This window comes from Rhinopithecus roxellana, chromosome 8 (assembly GCF_007565055.1).
Source record: "Rhinopithecus roxellana isolate Shanxi Qingling chromosome 8, ASM756505v1, whole genome shotgun sequence".
NCBI classification, from domain to species: Eukaryota; Metazoa; Chordata; class Mammalia; order Primates; family Cercopithecidae; genus Rhinopithecus; species Rhinopithecus roxellana.
The window spans coordinates 67,450,471-67,462,898 of NC_044556.1; the positions used below are offsets into that span (position 1 = coordinate 67,450,471).

General features: G+C 35.5%; 1 pseudogene; it reads right to left on the reverse strand.

The window, feature by feature from the left end:
- Positions 1-11,327: 11,327 nt before the first annotated feature.
- Positions 11,328-12,200, reverse strand: LOC104657078 (annotated as a pseudogene).
- Between the last annotated feature and the right edge of the window lie 228 nt (positions 12,201-12,428).

Genomic DNA, 12,428 nt, shown 5'->3' on the forward strand with positions numbered 1-12,428 from the left:
AGCAGTAAAGCTATCAGGGTCTGCGCTTTTCTTTAATGGAAAAATTTTTATTACTGATTTAATTTCCTCATTGATTATTGGTCTTTCATATTTTCTATTTCTTCCTACTAATCTTGGTAGGTTATATATCTCCAGAAATTTAATTATTTCTTTTATTTTACCAAATTTGTTGCTATGTAGTTATTCATAATAGTCTCTTACGATGCTGTGTATTTTTGTGATGTTGTTTGTAACAGCTCCTTTTTTATCTCTAATCTTATTTGAGTTTTCTTTATTTCTTCGGTAATCTAACAAAAGGTTTGTTGATTTTGCTTATCTTTTCAAAAAACCAACTCTATTTATCTTACAATGCTTTTAAGTCTCTAATTTTTTTTGTTTGTTTGTTTCTTCTCTGAGCTTTACTATTTTCTTCCTTCTGCCACTTTTCGGTTTAGTTTGTTCTTGTTTATCTAGATCTCTGATATCTACTTTTAGGGTGTTTATTAGAAAGCCATCTTCTTTTTCAGTGTAGATATTTATTGCTATAATCTTCCTTTTTGAAGTGCATTTGCTGTGTCCCATAAATTTTAATGTGATGTGTTATCATTCTAATTTGTTTTGAAAAAATTTTAAATTTCCCTTTTAATTTCTTTATTGTCCTATTGGTTGTTTAAGAGCATGTATTTATTTTCCACTTATTTGTAAAGTATTTCTTGTTATTGATTTCACGTTTTATACCACTATGATCAGAAAAGATACTTGATATGATCTTTATCTTCTTAAATTTGGTAAGTCTTGCTGTGTGGTCTAACATGTTCTCTATCCAGGAGAATATTGCATGTGTACTTGAGAAGAATGCGTATTTTGCATTTGTTTGATGGGATGCTCTGTAAGTATCTTTCAGGTCCGTTGGTCTTCTGTGCAGCTTAAGTCTGATATTTCTTCGCTGATTTTCTATCTAGATGATCTATTCATTTCTAAAAGTGAGGTGTTGGAGTCCCCTACTATTGTTGAATTACAGTATATGTCTCCTTTTAGCTCTAATAATATTTGCCTAATACATCTGGATACTTTGGTGTTGGGTGCATGTATATTCATATTTGCTATATCTTGTTGACTTGATCCCTTTATCATCATATTAACCTGCTTCATGCTTGTAATAGGTTTTGACTTAGTTTAATTTTAATATTATAAAATTTAATATTTTCTAAATGTGGCTACTCTTACTCACTTTTGGTTTTCATTTAAAAGAAATATCTTTTTCCATGCCTTCACTCATTCTGTTTGTCTTTAATGTTAACATGAATTTCTTGTTGGCAGCATATACTTGGGTCTTGTTCTTTTATCTATCCACTCTATATCTTTTAACTAGTCTATTTACATTCATAGTTCTATGAATAGATAAGAACTTTTCTTAATTGTTTTCTGGTTATTTTGTAACTAGTTTGTTTCTCTTTTCCTCTCTTGCTGTTTACTTTTGTGGTTTGGTGATTTTATGTAGTGATAAGCTTTGCTTCCAGTTTCTTTCTTGTTTGTGTACTGTAGTATCTTTCTTTGTGATTACCATCAAGCTAATATAAACAGCTTTATAGTTATAGTAGGCTGCTTTATACTGATAGTAACAAGATTTTTATTGCAAAAAAGTACTCTAGATGTTTTCCCTTCACCTCACAATACATTTTTGTTAACTCAATTTACTTTTTTATCTATGATGTGCTCCTTAGCTAACTATAGCTATTGTTGTTTTTTACTTTTTTAACTTTAAACTTTTACACTAGAGAATTTAGACATTTACCTAGCAACATTATGGAGAATTTAGAGATTTACATAACACTAGTATGTCACTGGGGTGTTTGGATTCATAAATTTACCTCTAATGGTGAGTTTTACATTTTTACTTGATAGTATTTATCATTCTTTCATTTCCCTTTGCAGCACTCCCTCAAGCATTTCTTGTAAGGCTGATCTATTATAGTTAATTCCCGAAGTTTTTGCTTGTCTGGAAAGGACTGAAAAGTTTTTTGTTTTGTTTTGTTTAGTTTTATTTTTCACTTTAAATACACAATCTCAATCTCTCCTGGACTGCAAGGTTTCTGTTAAGAAATATGATGATAGTCTAATAGGAATTCTCTTATAAGTGACTTTGTGATTTTCTCTTGCAGCTTTTGGATTTGTCTTTGTCTTTTACTTTTGATATTTTTATTTTATTAATAATGTGGCTTAGAGGGGATCTTTTTTCTAGTTGAATCTAATTGAGGACTTCTGAGTTTCCTAAATCTGGATGTCCATATCTCTCTCAATACTTGGGAAGTTTTTAGCTATTATTTATTTAAATAGGTCTTCTTTGCTTTTCTTCATCTTTTCTTCCTCTATTTTATATGTCAATATTTGTTCATTTAATGATGTCCCATAAATCCCATAGGTTTTCTTTGTTCTTTTAAAATTCTTAGTTCTTGGTATCTTTTGACTGGATTGTTGCAAATAAACCTGTCTTCAAGTTCAGAAATTATTTCTTCTGCTTGATTTAGTCAGTATTGAAGCTCTCAGTCAAATTTTTTATTTCATTTTTGAATTATTCAGCACCAAGCTTTCTGTTTGATTCTTTTTTATAATATCTCTCTCTTTGTTGAATTTCTCATTCAGATCATGAAACGTTTTCCTGATTTTATGGAATTGTTTTCCTGATTTTATGGAATTGTTTGCCTGTATTCTCTTGTATCTCACTGAGTTTTCTTAAGATCATTATTTTGAATTTGTTGGCCTCTTTTTCTTTATAATTTACCCAGTCTTGGGTATGTCTTTATCAGCAGCATGAAAACAGGCTAATACAGATGGGTAGTTTGCAGGTATTTTCTTTCACCCTGTGGATTGTCTGTTCATTTTGTTGATTGTATCCTTTGCTGTGCAGAAGCTTTTAAGCTTGATGCAATCTCATTTATCCATTTTTCGCTTCAGTTGCCTGTGCTTGTGGGATATATCTGAAGAAATTTTTGCCAAGAACAATATCCTGGAAATTTTTCCCTAATATCTTCTTGTAATAGTTTCATAGTTGGAGGCCTTATATTTAAATCATTAATCCATTTTGATTTGATTTTTGTATATGATGAGAGGTAGGGGTCTAGTTATATTCTTCTGTATATGGATATCTCATTTTCCCAGCACTATTTATTGAAGAGACTGTCTTTTCCCCAGTGTATGTTCTAGGTACCTTTGTCAAAAATGAATTCTCTATAGGTGTGTGGATTTGTTTCTGGTTTCTCTATTCTGTTCCATTGGTCTATGTGTCTGTTCTCATGCCAGTACCATACTGTTTTGGTTATTATAGCTCTGTGGTATAATTTGAAGTCAGATAATGTGCCTTCTCTAGTTTTTTTCTTTTTTCTTAGGATAGCTTTGGTTATTATGGATATTTTATGGTTCCATATAAATTTTTGGATTTTTTTCTATTTCTGTGAAGAATGCCATTGATATTTTGATAGGGATTGCATTGCATCTATAGATTGCTTTGCATAGTAAGGACATTTTAAGAATATTGATTCTTCCAATCCATGAACATGAAATATATTTCCATTTTCTCATGTCCTCTTCAGTTTATTTCATCAGTGTTTTATAATTTTCATTATAGAGATGTTTTATTTATTTAATTAAATTAATTCCTAGGTATTTAATTTTATGCTTAGCTATTGTAAAGGGTTTATATTTTTTATTTGTTTTTCAGAATGTTCACTTTTGGCATATATAAATAGTATTACTTTTTGCATGTTAATTTTGTATTCTGCAAATAAACAATTTATTTGTTTAAATATTTATTTGTGGAGTCATTAGTTTTTTTCAAATGCAAGACCATATCATCTGTAACAAGGGAAATTTGTCTTCTTTCCCAATTTGGATGCACTTTATATCTTTCTCTTGTCTGATAACTTTAGCTAGGACTTCCAGTACTATGTTGCATAACAGTGATAAACGTGGGCATCATTGTCATGTTCCATAACTTAGAGAAAAAAACTTTCCATTTTTCTCCATTCAGTATGATACTAGCTGTGGGTCTGTCATATATGGCTTTTATTATGTTGAGCTATGTTCCTAGTATACCCAGTTTTTTTAGGGCTTTAAATAATGAGGAAATGTTGAATTTTATCAAATGCTTTTACAGCATCAATTGAAATGTTCACATTGTTTTCATACTTCATTCCGTTGATATAATGAATCACATTGATTGATTTGCATATGTTGAACCATACTTCTATCCCACGGATAAATCCCACTTGGTTATGATGAATGATCTTTCTAATGTATTGTTGAATTCAGTTTGTTAGAATTTTGTTAAGGATTCTTGCGTTGATATTTATCAGAGATATAGGCCTGTAGTTTTCTCTTTTTTTGATGTTTCTTCAGGATTACACCAGACTTGTAGAATGAGTTTAGAAGTATTCTGTCTTCCTCTATTTTTTGGAATAGTTTGAGTAGAATTGGTATTAATTTCTCTTTAAATGTTTGTTAAAATTCAGTAGTGAAGCTGTCAGGTCCTGGGCTTTCGTTACTGGGAGACTTCTTATTATGGCTTCAATCTAGTTACTTGTTATTGGTCTATTCATATTTTGGATTTCTTCATGGTTCAATCTTGGCAGATTGTATGCATGTAGGAATTTGTGCATTTCCTCTAGATTTTCCAATTTATTGGCATATACTTGTTCCTAGTAGCCATTAATGATCCTTTGCAATTCTGCAGTATCATTTGTAATATTTCCTTTCTCATTTCAGATTTTATTTGTATTTTCTCTCTTTTTCTTAGTCTGGCTAAACTATTTTTCTTGTTTAACTTCGTTTTGCTTTGTTGATCTTTTGTAGTTTTTTATTTCAACTCTATTTCTGCTCTGACCTTTATTGTTTCTTTTCTTCTACTAGTTTTGAGTTTGGTTTGCTCTTGCTTTTTTCTTAAGATGCATCCTTAGATTGTTTATTTGATGTTTTTCCTTTTTTAATTTTGATGTAGTCACTTATAGCTATGAAATTCCCTTTTAGTATTGCTTTTGCTGTATTACATAGGTTTTGGTATGTTGTGTTTCCATTATATTTTCAAGAAATTTTTCAACTTTCTTCTTAATTTCTTCATTGATCCACTGGTCATTCAGGAGCATATTGTTTAATTTCTATGTATTGGTATAGTTTCCAAAATTCCCCTTGTTGTTAATTTTTAGTTCTATTCCATTGTGGTCAGAGAAAATGTGTGATGTTATTTCAATATTTTTGAATGTCTTAAGACTTGTTTTGTGACCTAACACATGGTCTATTCTTGAGAATGATCCATTTGCTGAGGAAAGAATGTATATTGCAGCTGCAGATGTTGGTTGAAATGTCTCTAAATACCTATTAGATTTATGTGGCCTATAGCACAGATTAAGTCTGAATTTTTTTGTTGATTTTCTGTCTGAAAGATCTGTCCAATGTTGAAAGTGGGTTGTTGAAGTATCCAGCTCTTATTATATTGGGGCCTATCTCTCTCTTTAACTCTAACAATATTTGCTTTATATATCTGGGTGCTTCAGTGTTGGGTGCATATGTATTTAAAATGTTATGTCCTCCTGCTGAATTTATCCCTTCATCATTATATTGTGGACTTCTTTATCCCTTCTTATAGTTTTAGTCTTGAAATCTATTTTGTCTGATACAAGTATAGTCACTCCTGTTCTTTTTTGGTTTCCATTGGCATAGAATATCTTTTTCCAACTTTTTATATTCAATCTACATGTATCTTTATAGGTGAAGTGTGTTTCTTGTAGGCAACAGGTCAGTGGATCTTGTTTTGTCATCTGTTCACCCACTCTATGTCTTTCAATTGGAGAGTTTAGTTCATTTACATTTAATGTTATTATTCAAGAGTAAAGTCTTACTCTTGCCATTTTGTTATTTGTTTTCTGTTTATTTTGTGATCTTCTCTTCCTTCTTATCTTCCCTTAGTGAAGGTGATTTTTCTCTGGGGATATAATTTAGCTTCTTGCTTTTTATTTTTTGTATCCATTGTATGTTTTTTGGATTGAGGGTACCATGAGGCTTGCAAACACTATCTCATAACTCATTACCTTAACATGGTAATAACTTAACACTGTTTTCATAACAAACCAAGCAAAAAGAAAACTAAAACTCTATGCCATAACTTAATGTTCCTGCTTTTTAATTTTTGTTTTTTAATTCATATCTTATTGTACTGCCTATGTCTTGAAAAGTTGTTGTTATTATTTTTGATGGATTCATCATTTAGTCTTTCTACTTAGGATAAGAGTAGTTTACACAGAACAGTTACAGTGTTATACTATTCTGTGTTTTTCTATGTACTTACTATTACCAGTGAGTTTTGTACCTTGAGGTGATTTCTTATTGCTCATTAATTTCATTTTCTTTCTGATTGAATAACTCACTTCAGAATTTCTTGTAGGACAGGTCTGATATTGATGAAATCCCTCAGCTTTTGTCTGGAAAAGTCTTTATTTCTTCGCTATGTTTGAGGGATATTTTTGCTAGACTTTTGCTACACTAGGGTGAAAGTTTTTGTTTTTTCCTTCAGCAGTTTAAATAAGTCATGCCACTCTCTGCTGACCTTAAGGTTTTCACTGAAAAGTCTGTTGCTCCATTGTATGTTATTTATTTATATTCTCTTGTTTTCTTCAGGATCTTTTCTTTATCCTTGACCTTTGGAAGTTTGATTATTAAATGCCTTGAGTCAGTCTTCTTTGGGTTAAAGTCTTGATGTATAACCTTCTTGTATTTGAGTATTGACATCTTTCTCCAGGTTTGGGAAGTTCTCTGTTATTATTCCTTTGAATAAGCTTTCCATCTCTGTCTCTACCTGCTCTTTAAGTCCAAAAATTCTTAGATTTGCTCTTTTGAGGCTATTTTCTGAATCCTGTTGTTATGCTTCATTGTTTATTATTGTTTTCTTTTGTCTCCTCTGACAGTGTATTTTCAAAGAGCTTATATTCAAGTTCACGAATTCTTTCTTCTGCTTGATCAATCCTGCTATTACAAGACTGTGATGCATTCTTCATATGCCATTGCATTTTCAGTCCAGAATTTATTCTTGATTCTTTTTATTTACTTCAATCTCTTTGTTAAATTTCTCTGATAGAATTCTGAATTCCTTCTCTGTGATTTCTCGAATTTCTTTGAATTTCCTTAACATAATTATTCTGTCTGAAAAGTCACACATCTCTGTTTCTCTAGAACTGGTCTCTGGTGCCCTTCTTTTGTTCATTTGGTGAGGTCATGTTTTCCTTGATGGTTTCGATGTTAGGAGATGTTCTTTGGTGCTTGGGCATTGAAGAGTTAAGTATTTGTTGTATTCTTCACTATCTGAGCATGTTTTTACCCATCCTTCTTGGGAAGACTTTCCAGATACTTGAAAGGACTTGGGTGTTGTGATCTAAGTGTATTTGTTTTAAGAGGCACCCCAAGTCCAGTAACACTGTGATCCTTGCAGACTCTTAGAGGTACTGCCTGGATGGTCTTGGACAAGTTCCGAAAGAATTCTCTTTACCGGGCAGAGATTCTTCTTCCCTTCCTTTACTTTCTGTCAAATAAATGGAGTCTCCCTTTCTGTTCTGAGCCATCAAAAGCTGGAGATGGAGTGACACAGCACCCCTGTGGCCACCACCACTATGTGCTGGATGAGACCTGAAGTCAGCATAAAATTGGGTCTCGCCCAAAGCCTGCTGCATCCACTCCCTGGCTACTGCCTATGTTCACTCAAGGCCCTGGGGCTCTACAATCAGCAGGTGCAAGGCCAGCCAGGCCTGTTTCCTTCCTTTCAGGATAGGGAGGTACCCCTCAGCCCCAGGTAGGTCTAGAAGTATTGTCTGGGAGTCAGAAACTGCAGCCTAAAACCTTAGAAGCCTACCTGGTATTCTATCACACTGCAACTGAGCTGGCACTTAAACCACAAAATGCAGTCCTTCCCATTCTCCCCCCCTTTACAAAGTCAGAGAAGGCTCACCCCATAGCCACCACCACCACGGGCCACAAGGAGTACTGCCAGACTACTTCTGATGTTCTTTTAAGTCCTAAGGGCTCTTACGTCAGCCTGTGGTGAAAGCTGCCTGGTCTGGGACTCACCCTTCAGGGAACCTCCTCTAGCTCAGGGCAGAATGAGAAATGCCATCTTAGAGTCAAGTTTTGGAACTGGGGACCCCAGGAGCCCTCTTGGTGCTCTATCCTGCTGTGGCTGTGCTGGTACCCAAGATGCAAGACAAAGTCCCCTTTACTTTTCCCTCTACTTTTCTCAAGCAGAAGGAGTTTTGTCCCATACTTGCCACAGCTGGTAATATACTTAGTCTCACCTGAAGCCAGTATGCCTCAGAGGCTCACCCAAAGCCCTTGATGTAGTACTTGCGTATCACTGCTGGTTATTCAGGGCCCAGGGTCTCTTCACCTAGCAGGTGATGAATGCCACCAGGAGTGGGTTCTTTCCTTCAAGGCAGTGGGTTCCATTTTGGCCCAGGGTGTGTCTAGAAATATCATCTGGAAGCTAGGGCCTGGAATGGGGGTCTCATGACACTGAATGGTGCTCATTCCTGCTGTGGCTGAACTGGTATCCAAGAGGCAAGACACAGTCATTCCCACTCTTCCTTCTCTTCTCCTCAAATGGAAGGAAGGGGTGTCTTTTGGAGCTGTGAGCTGAGAGGACTGGGGTTAGGTGAGGGATAATGCTACTACTCCTTTATCCACCCCAGCTGGTATATCAGTAGGTCTTGTTCCCCAGCCCACCAAGCGCACTGTCTCTAGGCCTAGTTCAGTACTAGGATTCATAAGAGCTGCAGTCCTTATGGCCTACACTGCCTTTCAAGTTTACTTAGAGACACAGAGCACTGTTGCCCTTGGTGGTGAGGTTTGCAAGAACTCAAGTTCTGACTGTTGGTATCTGCGATTCCCCTCTGGCTAGGGCTGGTTTAAATGTTCCCCCTGTGAGCAGGTGTCAACTGAGTTTGGTCTTGTTTTTCTTTTTTGCACTGAGTGCAGTGCCTCACAGTTGCTGTGTTCCCTTCCCCCAACACCCAGAGACCCTCTCCATACCAGGCTTCTGGTACTGCCAGGGGTGGGGGAAGGGTGGTGTTGGTGATTCAGGACTGTTTTGTCTATTTCTTCAATGCCTTCTTCAGTGATATAAAGTTAAAACCAGGTACTATGAGTGCTCACCTGATTTTTTGGTTCTTATGAAGGTATTTTTGTGTGTTTGTGTGTAGATAGTTGCTAAATAGGTGTCCTTGCAAGGGCACATTCAGTGGAGCCTTCTATTCCACCATCCTGCTCTGCCTTTTCCCACGATGTTTCTTTTAAAGTATTTTCAGATCACTACTCAGACAAAAGACTTGAAGGAATACTTGTGGAGATCTCTGGAGTTATATCTCTCTGTGGCTTCCTTCTCTCTGATAGTCTGCCCATAAATTCTATTAAACTCGAGTTCCTTGAATTCTGACCTCTATCAGAAACTCAGCAGGATGGTCAAGCTCTGTTTGGTAGTCCCAAGTGTTGGACTCTCAGTGTTGCTGCCAGCAAAGCACCTCTAGGCAGGAAGCTAGGTCAATCATAGGGCTTACTTTAATTGTTTCCCTTTCCTTAGAGATGACAATCCAATGCTACCTGTTATATAGTGTGTTAAAATTTTTATTTATGTAATTTTTCCAATTTATGGAGAGAAGGGAAATCCATTAGCTGTTACTTCAATATGACTAGAAGTTAGCTTGATTCAATTTCAAGGTAGAGTTATAGTAATAGTTTAGCAACTTAAACTGCTTATGTATGTTTGTCATTTTTCCAATATTCTTCATAAGACTACTTTGTTTTGGCTTGAGATATTGCCAACCCTATGCTGTTAGAGGGACTATCTTATTATTTGGTCTATAAAAATGAATTAAAACATTAAAAATGGATTAAGAAACAGGACTTTCTTACTGTAATATGTAAGATATTCCCCAAATTTTAAAAACAGGTGATCTAAGAGATCTATATTATTATATGTAGTTGCCCGGTATAAACCTATACGAGCTTATCTTTCATGTTGATTGTGTAAAAAAGAATCAGAATGCACTATATGAAAGCCCTCAAACCAGCCTATGTGGCTTTTTGAAATTCTCATTATTGTAACAACTTTTCATTGTGGTGAGACATAAATATATAGTTCTTTATATTTGACCTATGAAGGCCATTCCTATGGAATATTAACATAAAATAGCAGGTCAGATAAATATGCCTTGGGTTAATTTTGATTAACTACTCCCTTGTAATTAACTAAAGCATTGAATAAAGTACTAAAACTTTGTCTTAATTGTTGTTTTGGGTAAAAGTAATTCTTTAGCATGCATTTTTAATTAGATTTCTGAGAGAAGAGTTTGATTGTAGAGTATGTTACTCTGTGTAAATAAGACATTGCATAAAGCTGGGAAGCAGGAGCAGGAATGGGAAGATGGCAGAGAGGGAAAAACTTTCTCTCTTTTTTTTTTAGGTTTCAGTATTGTGTTCAAGTTTTATTTTAAGTAATGCTCATTGCAGCATTTGAAGGGGAAGATTTAATGCCACAAAAAATGGAAGACTTTAAAATATACCCATTAAACTGCTAAAAAATAAATTGAGTGGTGACAATACAACAGAAGTTCAATTTAGATTCTGAGTATTGTTACCATGTAATTAAAATCACACAGACGCTTCCAAGCTTATAGCTGGAACTCCTGGAAGCTATTTCATATTCTGGTGCAAGGGCAAAAAACCACAACATGAGAAGGAATTAAGTCCTGAATTATTGGTTTCATCACATTTATCCTCTCTACCCCTAAATGGCCAAAAGAAACAGTTATCACATCCTGCAGACCTTTTGGTGTAAAAGAGGTGATGATGAACTGAGATGGGGAACAGGTCATGAATATCTGTCTAAAAAAGTCCCTTTCAGGTGAGTTCACACACACCGTCAACCAACGAGCCTCTCATCTATTAGGGTTAAGAAACCAAGGTTCAGTTCTTAGGAAACCACAGTTTTATTCATTTATTCACTATGAATTTACAAAGTGCCTCTATATTGTCAGCTTCCATTTGCAAACATTTCTATATAAAAAATAAATCTGGCATTTCTAGAAAAACCAAGTTCCCTCCAATTCTACAGCCGAAAAGACTTTCCTTTGGAATTGAGTTTCTTCTGTACCTTTGAAAGGGTAATACCTTAAAGCTGAATCATTTTTGACCCAGAGGCCTAACATGATATTTAGCAATACCTGCATCCCAGAAATACGACATTAAAAGATACATTAAATTATGAAGACACCTATGCTGCAAAACAGTTTTAAATTAAACAACTGTACAGCATTCATTTACACTTGAAATTCCAGTCTTAATCCAAGCTTGTGAGCCTGAATGTTCTTACCATCCAGGAAAGCTGACAGTGTCAGTCTGATACCTGGCTTTAGGGTCTGAATATATCCTAAACCTAACAGACTGAAGTTGTTCACTTTATCCAAAAAGCAAGCATCAGGGTTGATCTGATACTTGGCTGCTATTTCAAAGCAAATATTACATTTTTCTGCTGTCCAGGAGAGATTCACAGTGCTCTCAACTTCTTGTTCACTTTCTGTTAAATGGAACCACCAAACACTATCCCATCATTCACATTAGTATGAAGCTGGAATTCATCAGTCTTCTAGCTAACCACAAAGTTGCACTGGGTCCCTTGGGGCTTTGCAGTCTCAGAATTCATCTGGTAGCCAGTCAGCCAACCCTTGTACACAACACCAGAGAGCCTCTGATTGAAGGCTCAGCAATTTCAAAATCCATGTCACAGGTTGATGTGCTACCACAAGTATCCTGTCTTGATTTTAGCGTTTTTTTTTCTCCAGGTTAGGATGAATTAAAGGTCAGCTTTGCTTTTTCTTCCCCAGTAGGAAGGATGAATTGAAAGTCAGCTTCAGTCCATGTGCATTACTCCTCATGGTAATCTCAGTGTCTAGTGTATTGTCAGTGTTCCATTTCTCTGTAAACATCAGACCACGGTCTGTCCAGCTGTACTTGGTTTCCAGACTGCCCTTCACTTTGGTGGTCTCAGTGTTGGCTGAGGCTGAGCTTGTAAATTCCAATCCATTCTCAGAATTTGCTTTCAAATCAAGCTTTATTAGACCAAATCCATGGCCCTTGGAGAAAACATCCCTGACAGATTTGTCAAGATCAGCACATGTGGGCAGCACTGCCATCTTCTGCTCGGAGGTGATAGCCACATGGGCTCAGTGGAAGCTACCACATGAATTGTGGTGCAGAGGGAGGAGTGGAGCCAGCAGTGGGGCCAAGGGTGGAATGGCACTGAGAGGGAAAGACTTTCAAAGACCAGAAGAAAAGTTGAGTGAAGATACTGAAGTTTGACTAGTGTTGTGGGTTGAATTGTGCCTCACTCCTAAAAAATATGTTGAAGTCTGCTATGGTTT